Genomic DNA, 15,068 nt, shown 5'->3' on the forward strand with positions numbered 1-15,068 from the left:
CTCTTTTGGGGGACACAATTCAGCCAATGCAGGGAGTAAAGATGTCAAGTATAACTTCCGAGTTTCTATCAGGAGCAGCTTAGTCAGTGGAGCTGCTCAACTTACTAAAGAGAGAAGGAAAGAGAAGCCGGTTTGGGTCCAGTCTGGGGCATGTGACACATGGAATACTGATGAGTACAGGTGTCAAACTGACAGCTGATATTAAGGTATTAAGCAGAGAAGAAGAGTCTGGGCTAGAGACAAATATTTCAATTCAAGGGAGTCAATGAGATTGTCAAAGAGAGAATATAATAATGCAATATTATCAGCAAAAAATATTTTCAACAAATTTTAGTACCATCAGGAAACATGCTTGTTGAGTAAAAGAAGAAATGTACATTATTATATACACTGTATGTGGCAAATTATGTTTTTTATATAAAATACATGTGAAGATAAATATGCAAACAAGTTCATTTATATGTGTGTGTGTGTGTGTGTGTGTGTATATATATATAAAAGAAGAAAGGAAATTGACGAATACTGACAGTGGCTGTCTGATGGCCACATTTTTTTTCCCTCAGGCTTTGCACAGTTTTTCAAATTTTCTACAACTGAGTACGTAGGGATTTTTAATAAAATTTTTTTTAAAAAAATAAGCTGTATTCAGAAATTTAATGTTGCTGGAATAGGGTGTGCAAAAAGAGAAGACCAAAGAAAAATTAAACTAAATGGTGGTTACTGAGTCTGGTCTAATTTGCCAAACAAAGCAATGTAGTTTTCATCCTATATGCAGCAGGGAATTCTAAAGGCCTGGAAAAATGGAAGTGGAATGATCATACTATGGAATTTAGTTAGCTGTTTTTTATGTCCTCATTATAGAGAAAAAAATAGACCCACAGGAAATTACATATCCACTGTTAACATTTTTTAGTATTTCCTCCCAATACGCTTTTCTGTACCTATTTTGCACAGATTAGATCAAATTTTAAACAGCTTCCTGTTTTAACTTTGCCATAATATGATAAATCTTTCACAGTGAATTTGAAAATCCCTGAAAGCATAATTTTATTGACTCACTGGCTAGACCATGGAGAGAACATTGTTTACTTACCTATTCCTCTATGTTCGAATATGTTTATTTTCATTTTTAATAAATTCTCAATAATGCTGCAATAAACATCTTTGCCTGTATATTTCTATCAGAACACTCATCAAGCAGAAGCATTCGCAGGCGCAGCCCTACATGGCCCTACATGTCAAGACAAAGCTGGAGGCCGCCTTGCCCTTTCTACCCGGGAGCAGGCTCTCCTGGCTCTTGGTGTGCAATAAGGGCATCTGCCCAGTAGAGGGAACTCTGCGTCTTTAAGTCAGTCTCCTTGGCGCTGAGCTAAAACAGCAAACTGGCCAAAATAGCCCTAGAAATGTTTTCATAGCTAGGCATTGCACTTCAGTCCTCCTGCCTCACATTCCAGGCTCCTGGCTCCCCTGTGACTGGCACCGTTCTGCCAACCTAGTCACTAGCCCTTCTGACTCTAGCCAGCTGACCTCAACCTTGACTGCATCTGCAGATGCCAAGACGCTCTCTGAGCCAGCCGCAAGCTCTCAAGTGCCCTGTGCTCGTTCTCTCCGGCAGACACCTGAGCTTTCTGGAACCACAAGTTAACATTCATCTATTTTGCTCACCATTTCATCTTCACTGTCTAGGCAGGCGCCTGGCACATACCTGATATGTAATAAACATCACTGTGTGAGTGATTGAAGCAGATCATACGCCGGAAAGGCTTTGGTAACCAGAGTGACTTGACAGGAACAATAACCTCTCTTGAGTGCCTGAAGTCGAGTTTCCAACAGGATTCTCAGCTGCTCATTCTGCCCCTGACAAAAGGCAGCTTTCCTCTCTGCAGCCTCCTTTCCTCAGCTCTTATGATGGACAACCTACCTGCTTTGAGCACTGGGGCAGTGTGAACAGAGGAGTCAGTCAGCTTGTTGATTAACCGCTGAGGGTACATCATGTTCCCATAACCTGAGAAGTATTTTTGTAATGCAGAAGGCACACAGTGAACAAAATCATCTACAAATCTTTTTTTTAATCCTCCTCTCTGTCTCACTCTTCTCCCCACTGCCTCTACCACATCCTAACAAACAAAGATCTCTCTGACGCACACAGCGGGTGAGGAAGGAGCACACACACCCTCCTGCACCCCTGGCATACTGAGAGCCATTGCTATAGACCAGAGGTTCCACACCCTGGATGCGCATCAAAGTCACCAGGGGAGATTTTTTCAAAATTATGTTGATGCCCAGGCCAAACCTCAAACAAATTCAATCAAAATCTCTCAGAATGAGGCTTGTGGCTGAGGGATTTTATTGTGCAGCCAAGACTGAGATCCACTGTGGCAGACACGTGGAGAAACCAGAGTGAAGGGTCCCCTACCTCCTGTCCACATTCCCTCCAACCTAACGTGGAGTAAAGTGAGATCATAGATACTGCCATGCCTGAGGGCCCAGAAGGCACTGTGAGAACAGCACTGGCCCCTGCTAGGAGAGAGTGGTCTCGGATGCATGACAGGATAAGTCACTGAAGCTCCCTGAGGCTCAGTCTCTTTATGAGCCAGGAGCACTTAACATGGCAGAGCTGGTAAACGGACAGAAGGAAATAAGAAAAGAATTATGTGTAAATTGTAAATGATTATGCAATTGGAAAGGATTGTTATGGGGAAATACCAGATAAATATTTTTAAATAATTTTAAGAGTAACTTTTAAATTAGTTTAGTCCTGAAATTGACTCAATATTTGTCACAGCATCTGTCAGAAGATTCCTATTTTTTAGTGTCTCAAGCCTATTGCCAGGCTCCCAATGTCCTCCCTAATCCCTTTCTTACTACCCGCTGTATTCCCAACTCTGTGACAACAGCCACTGACAATGTCACTGAGAAGGCAGAGTACATCCCACCACTGCTTCATTCAGTTATTTTACATCATCACAAACTCCCCTTATTTTCCTTTAATAACATTTTCTGTTAATAAGGTCCTAAAACTAACTGAAGCTCTTTATTCTAGTAACAGACTTTTAACGGCCCAAAGTAAAGAATCTTTCCTGGTGCCATTTCAGGCATCACCAACAAGCCAGTGAGAGAGCTGTTTCTGAATAAGGATCTGCTCTTGACCTCACAAACCATGCTGTTTGGAGACAGCAGACCACATGCAGAGCCGCCGGCTTAAGAAATCCTGATAGCATAGACTTACCACTGAGCCCACAGGCTGTCTTTGTCTTAAGCAAGTCAACTAGTTTAATTTTGAGATGTGCAATTAACCTAGAAACTAATGATACCAGCACTGCAAATGCTTACATATGTCATACAGGTTTTTATTTCTACATTGTAACTGTTTATAGGCAACTTTTTTGACCCTGAATTTCTTTAGTGTCAGATCATAAAATTATGCAAACTATGGAAGGGTAATGAAAAGACAGAAGACAGCTGACTGTAGTCTGAAATATGAGTGGTAAAGAGACAGCTTAGCATGAATGAAATGAGTCAAGTTGCTGATGATAGCAAAGGGGAGCTCCCTCCTCACATCTATGGTGTAATCCTACAGTAAAGTAAGTAACCTCTCATCTCAACCCCCAAAACTCTCACTCATGCTCTATCTACAAGGAAGAAAGAACCCATGAATGGTTAGAGAATTATCTAAATTGGGCTGGGACGAGCAGAGAAGGTTGAGAGGTGCTTGTTATCAACTATGTTTAGGGTTTGGTCTCCTCATAGTTTGGAGATACTGGTTTTTGTTTGTTTGTTTAATTGGAGGAATGTATTCAGCCAGAGTCATTCAACTTTCCGACGTTGTAATTAAATTGAAGAAAGTAAATCCATTTGGAAAACAGAAAAACACTATCCTTGAAAGCTAATTAAGTCTACTATTAAAATTGAGACATAATGTAGGCATATAAATAAGATCCAACTCAATTTCAAAAATAATCAGCAATAAAATAAAAAATTTCGGTGCTACTGAATAAATTGGCAAGATTTAAATGCAAGTGGTCCTATTTTCCAGTAAGACCCATTTTAGTTAGAGCCATGGTGCAGACATAGTCTGTGTCAAGGGCGTCTCCCTCCTCCGATTAGAATGGAGCCGCTAGAGATCTAGAGACGTCTTACTCACCTTTACACTCTTTACAGCTCCTAGTACACTCGTTCTCTATATAGGCTGCACATTTGAATTTCCTGGAGGATTTTTTAAAATAAAATAAAAACTGGGGCTGTGCCTACAGCCAACGCTGCCTGAAGGACCCAGATGTAGATATTTTTTAAAAGTTTCTCACCTGGCTCTGAGTTTCTAAGAACAAATATTCAGCCATTTCCTCAGCTGACTTTAAGGTAAACAGAGTGCGTGCGGTGGAAGAACGGTGGCTGCGAGGCAGGAAATCTGAATTCTAGTTTGGGCTCAAACACTAACAGGCGAAGTGACTTTTGGAGGCCAGAACTTTGCTGTGCCCCATTTCCTTATCTCTGAAATTATGGGGTTGGACTAAATAATATTTATTAAGATTGCTTCCAGCTCTCAATCTTCATTATTCTATTCAATAAATCAGCCTTTTTACAAATTCAGATTTGTCTTTCCTTAATGAGTCTGACTTTGAACTCCCCAGAGCTGAGACCCGACTTTACTCCAGCCCACATCTGCAGCTCCTACCACAGTACCTGGTGCAGAGCTGATCCAATACACATTTGATGGCTGGAGGGGTTACTATGTATCTGGTATTTATAGCAAAAAAATAAAACAGAAAACCTGGCTCTTCCCCTTGTCTACAAATGAGCAGACTTGTACGTAGTAGGTGAAGGTACTTAGTAGACGGATGTAATTCCATACACTCAACATCTCCTTTCTTTCACCTACCATCTACATGCAGGTCCTCTTCCGCCACATGCTAAACTTTGCGCTCCCCACACTGCAACTCAGAAGACAGACAGAAGTGCTGTATAAAGTAAACAAAACCCCATCTCTGGAATCGGAAGACAGGTATTTGGATGCCTGAATAAGTGTTTTCTAGGTGAGTAACCTTGAACAAGTCATTTGGCTTTTCCATTTTCTCATGTATAAACTGAGATCAGATGACCATGAATTTATTTTTTTTCCTAGTGCCAAGAACCTATAATTTGGGGAATAAGCAAAGCAAAGCTAACCACAGCTTTCTTATCGTCCAAAATTTTAACATCCAGTGGCTAACATTCTATGGAGATCAGAGACATAAATAGAAGCCATGCTAACATCAAGAGGAGTGTGGGGTTTTTTGCCCAACAAACAACAAACTCAGCAAATGTGAAAGAATGTCAAGAAGTCAATTACTCAGGCTCTCTTTTGCAGGAGGAGACAAGAACTTGGCAGCTCATTCGCTGTCCTGGTTGACATTGATGCTGTGGGGTGTGCTGCCTTATACAGAGTGTGCTGGTCCCAAATCTGCCTTGATGCTGAGGAAGTTTTTATTAACTGACAGATGCCTGTAGTGAGGTCCAGGAAGAAATTTTGTCTATAGTAAGACAGGACTAGACCACAGGTTTGGTATGAGAAAAAATGGGAAGTGAAGCATCAAATATGGCACTCTGATTTCAAGCAAAGGTAATTGTGGAAATAATGGTGACATTGACAAATAAAAGTGATAATAACAGATAGCAATAAATACTTAGTTTCAGATATTTGAGTGTTATTGGCCAGCAGACCATCCTAGAGGAGACTTAAGCAGTTGAAGGTCAAGATTAAGTACTGCAAGTTCATCCGTGTCTCTATAAAGATGTAAAAACTCTTTTACAACTTAGTATCTCTAATTCACAGTCTTAAGCCAATAAAAGTAGGTTTTGAACTATTAAAGTGGGTTCCAGAATGTAAGCCAAGCTGTGTCCTCTATAAATCCAGATATACCCAAGTATATGTATATGTTTCTCCTACTTTGGTGCGCCAACTCTCTAACCCCTAGATCGACCAGAAAAGGAGAAGTCCAGATGCATAAGGCTTGTAGTATTCGGGGTTCACTCAAATCAAGTCATTGTTGGGCTTGTTGGGCTCCGGAAATTTCCACATGATCTCCCAGCCTAGTGACCTTGAGGCAAATGGCATAATCCTAGGACAAGGGAAGCAGCGGACAAAAGGCTGTTATCAGAATGAAACTGAGGATAGAAAGCAGTGTGGGTTTGTGGCCAAATTGCACTTGAACTCATCACCCTAGCAGGCACACGGTGGTTCTACCCACCCAGATCAGCACACTGTAGAAGTGAAAGGAAAAATGAGCTCATCGAGAGAGAAAAGGACGTTTTCTGATAAATGAACAAGTGTAGGTAGCAATTCACAAACCAGGTGAAATCCCCATACACTTCTTCCCAGCCCACCCTCATGTCCACCTCTCCCCAGTCACACCCACTCCCACATTTGATGACATCATTTGACCCAGACAGAAGGACTTAGAAAGGGGCCAACGTTCCAACCATATAGGAAGGCACCAGGAAAATAGCATCTCTATTTTATTTCTGCTGTACTAATTCTATAGTACTATCCAGACTGGTGTGACCTGAGGAATCAGCATGAAAAACTGTCTGTTCTGAAAAGAACATGTGTTCCAATTCCAGCTCTTTGGTTTACCAGCTGCAATGAACTTCTTGGAACCTCAGTTTTCTAATCTATAAAATGAGAACGATGCAAACCCTATAGTGTCATTTAGAGGATTAAAACTAATGTACATAATGTACATAGTGCAAGTGACCTTCCTATACGATTGCTCCCGGCTACAGAGTGCTCCACCGGCCATTACTCCGATGTCTGTCTCCACAGTGGTTTCTCCAGAACACAGGCCTGGTCTTATTTGTTTCTGATTTTCCAAAGAAGACCACGGTGTCTGGCACCTTGTGAGTGGAAATGGGATAACAGTTGCTTTGAGCTGTAGGAGGGTTCTATATTTAGCTGCTTTTACATTCTGAGGCAAGCCTCATCGATCATCTGACAATTTTCAGATCTATGCTGGACTATCTCTAGTTCTGCACCCTGAGGCCTGTGGGAAAGGCCCCCAGCTCCTAGCCTAACACTTTAATCATCGTAGGACCCGAATGAATGATAACTGACTAGTTGAACAAATGAATGTGTGAATGAATGAATGAACACATCTCTGTGAGGCAGTTTATGAAGATGAAATCATTTAAGATAAAAATCATTTAAGAAATTATTTGAGTAACAATGTGGCTCAAATTACCAATAACCATGGATTGAGAGGATGATTTTTCTTTATTCCAGTGACCTAATCAGTACCAGGTAAAGAAAGAGTCTAGGGCACTAGAAGAATTGAGGACATTTTTAATTATGAGAACTACTGGTTATCTCAGAACATGGTGAACAATTACAAACAGTGGAACAGGAGGAACAGCACACTAAAGGAAATGATTCCCTTATGAAAGAATTATTATGATAAACTGCGTGGAAAAGAATGGGATAAATAACAAATAACTCATCGTGTTTCTGGACCTTTCATTAGATTCCAGGGAGAAAGGCATCAGTATTTCTGGACTTCTCTACACCGCGATTTTTAATGAGGTATTTAGCATGACCCCAAGAGATTCTCTTGCATTTTTAGTAGCCTTTTATTCATCCACTTAAGAAAATGCTTCATTTTAACTCAGATGTGGACTCTCCTCTTGGTAGGGTTTTTTTAGAGAAAGCTAATTTCCATCTACCTAAGATCATTTTGTTGCACTTATGCCCAGATTCAATTAATCTCTCAAAGAACTTTTCAAGTTCAGCCTCTACCATTTAGTTCCATCAATGGGATCACTACAAATCAGTGGCTAATGAAAAAGGAGAGCCCAGGAATGAATTCCAATCCCCGCTCACTAACACTTCAAAATACTGTTTAATTATTCCCTACCTCACTCTTCCAAGTTGGGGTTAAAATACTTTTACATATGTGGCTCACAAAATCATTGTCACTGACAATGAGTCTGAGGGCTTCCAAATCTCTTTGGAAATATAAAATGTGATATAAATGCTTAATTTAAAAAATGACATGTGACACAGTTGCTATTTTTACTACCTGTCTAACAAGAACCCACACACTTTTTTTTAAATAACTGAGTTAGAAGCCAAGAAGGAGCCCAAGTTAAGATAGTGAACACTGCACTTTGATTTCAGAGATAATGCATGCTTGGACCCATCACAAGTGTCCTTGCCACCCAGGAATGGAGCAGATTCCTTGGAAAAAACACTAGCTTGGAAGGCCTCCCCTCTTAGACCTCCTCTGAAAACAGAGCTTCCAGCTCCCAGCACCTGTCCCCAACAAGTATCATCAAGTCACCACAGGGCTTTTCCTCCCCTTCTCCTCCTCCGTGCAAATCCACTTAAAGGAGATACAATGCATGACTTTAACTGAAGCTCAGCAGCAAGAAAGATGGAAGGGGCAATCGATGAAATTGATGAGGGCCTGTAGTGCCCCGCATGTGGTATATACAGCACCTCAAGGTAAGGATTTTCCTTTGGGATCCAAAAGGTCAAAACTGACTGTTTTCTACATACTGAATAGAGGAGATCAGTGGGGAAAAAAATCTCATTTTTTTCTCCCTTCACTTTCCAGTTTACCACCTGATCACCAAACATTAATTGGCCATTGACTATGTATATAAAATGCTGAAATGCATAACCATCCCTGTCATTGTTCCCAGCTAAAATGTATACAGGTGATGTGGCTGTATGTCGTCTTCATAAATATGGGAGATAAGCAGAAATATGGAGGGGAGCCAGGAGTTCTGCCAGTTGCCATTAGGACAAACCAGACACCTGATATGGCCACAATTCCTGGCTCTTGCCAACTCAGTTTAGATTTTCCTTGACCTATACTCTTGGCTTTAGGAAGGAGTTCCCAAGTGAACAACCAAAACATTAAGAAGACAAAAATCTACATTTAAGCAAACCTAACCAAATTTCCAACCAAAGGGCAAGGAAAAGACAAAGGTCAAAACACTATTTCCTTTGAGTCTAGGCAATCATAACCCTGAATCTCTCTTTTATTTCTTTTAATTCAATTTGTCTATTTACAAAGCACTTACTGTTACTTGCTATTGTTCTATGCGCTGGCAGGAGGTGGGGGAGGGAACGAGGAGGGTAAAGCTGGATTAATGAGAAGTCTTTGCCTTTAATGAGCTGAAAGCCCTACTGGAAGAATAAGATTTATTCGATATGAAACAATAGGAGCCAGGATAATCACTAAATCCTGTGATGCCAACTGCAGTGCTGGGAGAACCTAAAGAAGAGGAGAGAGGAGGCAGTAAAGTTTTCACGAGGAGAAAGAAATGGAGTCGTGGTCCAGCAGACAGGATTTGAGTAGGAGCTGAGTCATGGATGAAACGTTCCGGAAGAACAGAAAGCCGTAACATGAGAATTCTAAGCATGGCCCACCCAATTCATTAAAATCTCACTTTTGGAACCCTCATGTGGTGGACAGCACTTTGCATTGACATTTCCAATCCTAGGTCCGCCACTATGAGCCCTTTGAACTTGGCTAAACTGCAAAGCATCTTCGAGGCTCTATTTTCTTACATGGGATAGTGGTATCTACCCTGTGGATCTACTGAGATAATAAAACATGACGTGTACAGAGCTGGCTCATAGAAGAAAATCCAAATAACATTTATTTACATTCACCTTGGAGCACAGTAACAGTCATGTCTGTAGCAGAGGTTGTTATTTATCCACCAAAATTTATTCTCTCCTTCTTCTACCGAGGTGTAGCCGGGCCTGTGGCTACCTAGCCAGAGACTGCACTGGCCGGCAACCCTGGCAGCTGCTTGATCCGTGTGACTTTCTTCCTGTCAGTGGCCCATAAGAAGTGACATGTGGGGCTGGCCCCATGGCCGAGTGGTTAAGTTTGCGCGCTCCGCTGCAGGCGGCCCAGTGTTTCGTTGGTTCGAATCCTGGGCGCGGACATGGCACTGCTCATCAAACCACGCTGAGGCAGCGTCCCACATACCACAACTAGAAGGACCCACAACGAAGAATATACAACTATGTACCAGAGGGGCTTTGGGGAGAAAAAGGAAAAAATAAAATCTAAAAAAAAAAAAAAAAAAAAAGAAGTGACATGTGCCTCTTCCAGGCCTGGGCTTGAAACGAGCCTATCACTTTTCCTGGCCCTGTGAGTTAGAACGTGGATTTGCCTGAAACTCATTTCCAACCATGCACATGAGGACATTGCTTTGGCAAAGAAACAATTTGCAAAGAACCTAGAACCCCCCCAAAATGACTATGTGGAGCAGAGCAGGCCACCTACCCTCCAGGATCAGTACAGAAAAGAGGAATAAACTTCTTCATTCTTTTAGTCACTCTCATATTGCGTCTCTTATTACATCAGCTTAGCCTTTTCACCTAACTGACGCGAGATCTCATTTATCCTTTGAAAAAGCAGTCTCTTTTAGGTAGACTAGATATTATCCCCATTTGACAGATGAGCAAACTAAAGCCATGGGAAGTCCAAGGTCACCTGACCGGTTATTGCTATCCTGTCACTGATTCCCAGAGTCTTAGTCTTTGCATGTGACAACTTTGTCACTTCTTATTTTGAGGTTGTGAACAGAAGAATCATTTAGATTTAGATGTTGATGAAAGTTTGACAGGGTTGAATATTACATTTCAAATATAGAATCATGGATCTAGATTTTAAATTAAGCTCCACATTGCAAGCGGTTTTCATAATTATTGCTGTTATACATTTGTTGCCACTGTAAAATTTCAAGGAGCAGTGGAAGATGTAATTGCAGCACAGAGTTCTGGGATCCAGGGCAGAAATGTTTGGCATTGGGGGTAATTTACACCCATAATGTAATTAAATAGGAGGCAATCTGCATTTAGATATGCACATTACAGTATTTTTTTCTGATTATAAAAATTAAAAAAAAAAAAGCTCTGGCAAGCACAGGAGGTTTTTGAGTGTTCTGACAATTAATATTTTAGATAAATGACATTGAGAAAGAGGACTTTCTAATCCTTTTCTGGAGCCTTAGCAGTTTGCCAAGAAAATAATAAGCTGTCTGTGAAATATTTTAATATGAAGCACACTGTGATAAATAACTGTTTTTACCCCCACATTATTTTTGCTCAAATGTATTTATAAGTTTTCTCTGATTCTCACCTATTGATAGCATCTGCCTATAAATAAAAGATTTTGAGAGGCATAAACCTAAACACATAAAAAGGATAAGAATCCAAGTGTTATATTAGCAAGGAAATTAGGATTTAGGGTTATTGAAAAAGATTCATTGATTATATCCAATATTGTATTACAGTGAAAAGAGCACCAGACTTGAGACGGAACCCTTTTACACCTGAAAGACCTCAGCCAGGGATCCCAGTTCTCTGTGTCTCAGTCTCTTATTTTAAAAAAAAGAAACGTATAATATCATCTCACTTGGCTGATGTGAATATTAAGTAAGATGTTTAGGAAATGTGCTCAATATACAACAGGAGCTCAAAATACTTGCTAAGTTGTTAAAGCCTAAATATGGAGAAAGGGCTAATCTAATGGTAGCTACCATTTATTGAATACTAGGACCACTCTAAGAGAGGATACTAACGTCACCCCTCCCATACTACAGATGAAGAAGCTGATGACTGGAACGAACTGGTGGCTGTGTCTAAATTCACACGGCTAGGAATTGGTGATAGTAAGATTTGAACTCAGGGATCCAGATTCGCTAGGCTTTGTAGGTAAGTACCAGGCTAGACTACCTCATCCCATAAAGAGGCTTCCTCTCCTGTATCTAAACCGATGCAACTTCTGATTAGTGCTTTGCCAGATACATCATTGGTGGCTCTGAGATAAAAGATTTGATCTGTATTCAAGGCAGAATGCACATTCATAAAGCTAAAAGTTCATTATAAGTCAACAGGTAGCTCCTAAAACTGGTAACAAGAGAGGGAATGGAAACCAAAAATAAAACAAAGTGGAAGCAGTCTGCCCTCTATCATCCATCACTTGTTACCCCCCAACCAGGCAACTTTCTCTTTCTCGTTGTGTTTGTATGCAAGAAACTTTCACGGGGGGAAAGGAGAGGGGTGTCCTGTTGAATACATTCACATACTTGGTCATTTGGGAAAAACATGTGTGTTATCTAGACGTTGAACTATTTGCCTGAAATCAAGCACTCAACAACATTCTGACTGAAGAGGTTTGTGATCATCTTCGTTCTTTTTTACTGCCTAACCTGGTGAGCTAAAGCACATCAATTTCCTTCTCTTACCCAGGGCAAATCCTTGTCTCTCCGACAAGTCTTTGCGCTCTTCCTGGAGAGGTTATGTGCCATACTCGTCTCAAACCTTTCCTAGTACACGGGGAGCGCTACCTCATGCCCGCGCTGCACCAGGCATTCTGGAGGTAAGGTTAGTCACTGTCATAATGATGGTAGCAGCAACTGTCATTTACTGAGAACTGTCAAAGGCACCAAGCGCTTTACATACACTATTTCATGTGATCCTCAAAATCACGTTACAAAGTAGGTACCGTTATTATTGCTGTTTTACAAATGAGGAAAATGAGACTTGGCGTGGGCTGTTTGTCCTATAGAGCGGGAGTAGGGCCTTCCCTACCAGACAAGGAAATTCAACCACCTTCTCCACTTGGTTGCCTCGCAAACACCCCGGATTCAGCATGTACAGTGTAGTCCAGCTTCCCCTAACCCCTAAATGTGCTTCCCCTCCCGTGCTTTATGTTGTGGGGGTTGTGTTAGACTGGCCCCTCAGCAGAAACGGCCACATCTTGCTCCTCGCACCTGTGACTGTTACTTTGCACAGCAAAAGAGACCTTGCAGATGTGATGAACTTAAGGATCCTGTTATGGACTGAGTTTTGTCCCTCCAAAATTCCTATATTAAAGCCCTAGCCCCCAGTACCTCAGAATATGACTGCATTTGGAGATGGGGGCTTTAAATTTGTAATTAAGTTAAAATGGAGTTGTTAGGGTGGGCCCTAACCCAATATGACTGGTGTCCTTATAGGAGGAGAAGATGAGGACACTGAAGAGAGACATCAGACACCAGACATGTGCACACACAGAGGGAAGACCATGTGAGGACACCCAGAGAGGGTGGCATCTACACACCAAGGAGAGAGACTCCAAAGAAACCAAGCCTGCCAACACCTTGATCTCAGACTCCTAAGCTCTAGGACCACAAGAAAATAAATGTCTGCTGTTTAAGCTACCCAGTCTGCGGTCTTTGTTTTGACAGCCCAGGCAAATTAACACAGGTCCTAAAATGGAGAGATTATCTTGGAAGGTGGGGGGCAGGTCGGGGAGGGTGGCAATGTAATCACAAAGTCTTGTAAGAAGACCTCAGGAGGGTGAGAATATGAGGAGAAGGAAATGTGAGATGGAGCAGAGGCCAGAGAGGAGAGAAGGTGTGCGTTGCTGGCTTTGAAAACAGAGGAAGGGGCCGTGTGCCAAGCAGTGCAGACAGCCTCTAGAAGGTGGAAAAGGCAAGGAAATAGCTTTCCTCATATCTATCCCAGAAGGAACATGGCCTGGTCAACCTCTTGATTTTAGTCCAATGAGACTGATTTTAGACTTCTGACCTTCAGAACTGTAAGACTATAAATTTGTATTCTTTTCAGCCACCAAGTTTGTGGCAATTTGTCATAGCAGCCATTGGGAACAAATACAGGGGATTACATCAACATCCACCTGTTTCTCCAAATCCCGTCCTTTCTATTGAAGTCCCTGCCTTTCCTCATCCACCTTTCTGAATTTACACCTTCCTCTAAGCTCATCGCCTAATCTTCAAACTAATTTCCCTGCTTCCAATCCCTTTCGCCCTCCAAATATTCTGCTCCCTTCACTCTATATGATTTTTCTAAAATGTTCTTTAAATGCTTCGCTGCTCCTAATAGCTGTAAGATGGATTCAAAGGGCCTGTCTTGACATAGGAAACATTTCATGGTCTCTCCTCTGCTTCCACCTCCAGCCTGGGCTACGTGTCCCCTATCTTGTCAACCTTGGATATGCCCTCTTTCTATCCCGGGCTACATGTTTCCCTCTCTCCAGCCTAGACTGTGTGTCCTTCTTTCTCCAGCCTGTGCTGTATGACTCCATATTCTCCATCCTGGGCTACATACTCTCCTCTCCAGCTGGGCTACATGCACCCCTCATCCTAGTCACCCGTCATCCTTTGAGGACACTCTGCTTGCCCTCACCTTGATGACTTTTGTTGCTTTTCCCCCTTCCAGACCTAGGCACTTCCTACCATACCTCAAAACTCTTCTAAGGCATCACCTCCTCCAGAAAGCTCTCCCTGGGGCTCTTCTACCCTTATCACCAGTTGGTTGAGTTGCTCACCCTCCACGTTCCTGTGACACTTTGTTTATCTCTAGCATTGCTAGAGACAGCAGCCCCGTGTTCCCCCATGGTAACTTTACCTTCCTGAATCATCCTGTGTTCATCCAAGCTAGGATTCTGTCTTTCATGTAATTCCTCAGTGTTCACCACAGTGCCTGATATTGAAGAGACTAGTGTTGAAAGAAAGTTTTAGGGAAAAAGGTAGAACTTCATTTACTCATTCATGCAACAAATATTGACTGGGCACTCACTATCTAGAAAACACTGTGGGCCACACAAATGTGTCTAAGACTTGGTATCTGCCACTTAGAATTTTAAGTTTAACCAGAGTGTTGAGATGTTATTTTAATGGCCAGCAGGTTGTAGTACCCAAGTAGACCACAAACACTGAGCTTCAGAACTGAGAGGAATGATTTGTACCTCCAAAACACAGACAGGATTTGGAGAAGCGGAAGTTTCCTAGGATCAGGTCATGCGAGTACAAACGAGACTGGCAACTCAGAAGCAGGAGGTTCTCATTAATGTGATGTGGAATCTTCAATAAACACCTCATGACATGAACATGCCCCTTGTTCAAGAAGGCACAGAAGTGCCACTCTTATGAGCTTCCAAGGAGGCATCAAATGTCCAAGGTCTATTGAACATGGCAGAAGAAAAGGACCATGTAGACTAACAGAAGGCAGGAGAAAACACAGCAAATTGTATTAAATGAGTCACGGTGCCTAAGAAAGAACT

The 15,068-nt window shown here is 41.8% G+C and overlaps 1 long non-coding RNA gene across 1 annotated transcript in view; it reads right to left on the reverse strand.

Annotated features, from left to right (window-relative positions):
- LOC138921627 (uncharacterized) overlaps positions 1–15,068 on the reverse strand; it is a 360,207-nt gene that overhangs the window by 338,929 nt on the left and 6,210 nt on the right. The window lies entirely within an intron of this gene.

This window comes from Equus caballus, chromosome 2 (assembly GCF_041296265.1).
Source record: "Equus caballus isolate H_3958 breed thoroughbred chromosome 2, TB-T2T, whole genome shotgun sequence".
NCBI lineage: Eukaryota > Metazoa > Chordata > Mammalia > Perissodactyla > Equidae > Equus > Equus caballus.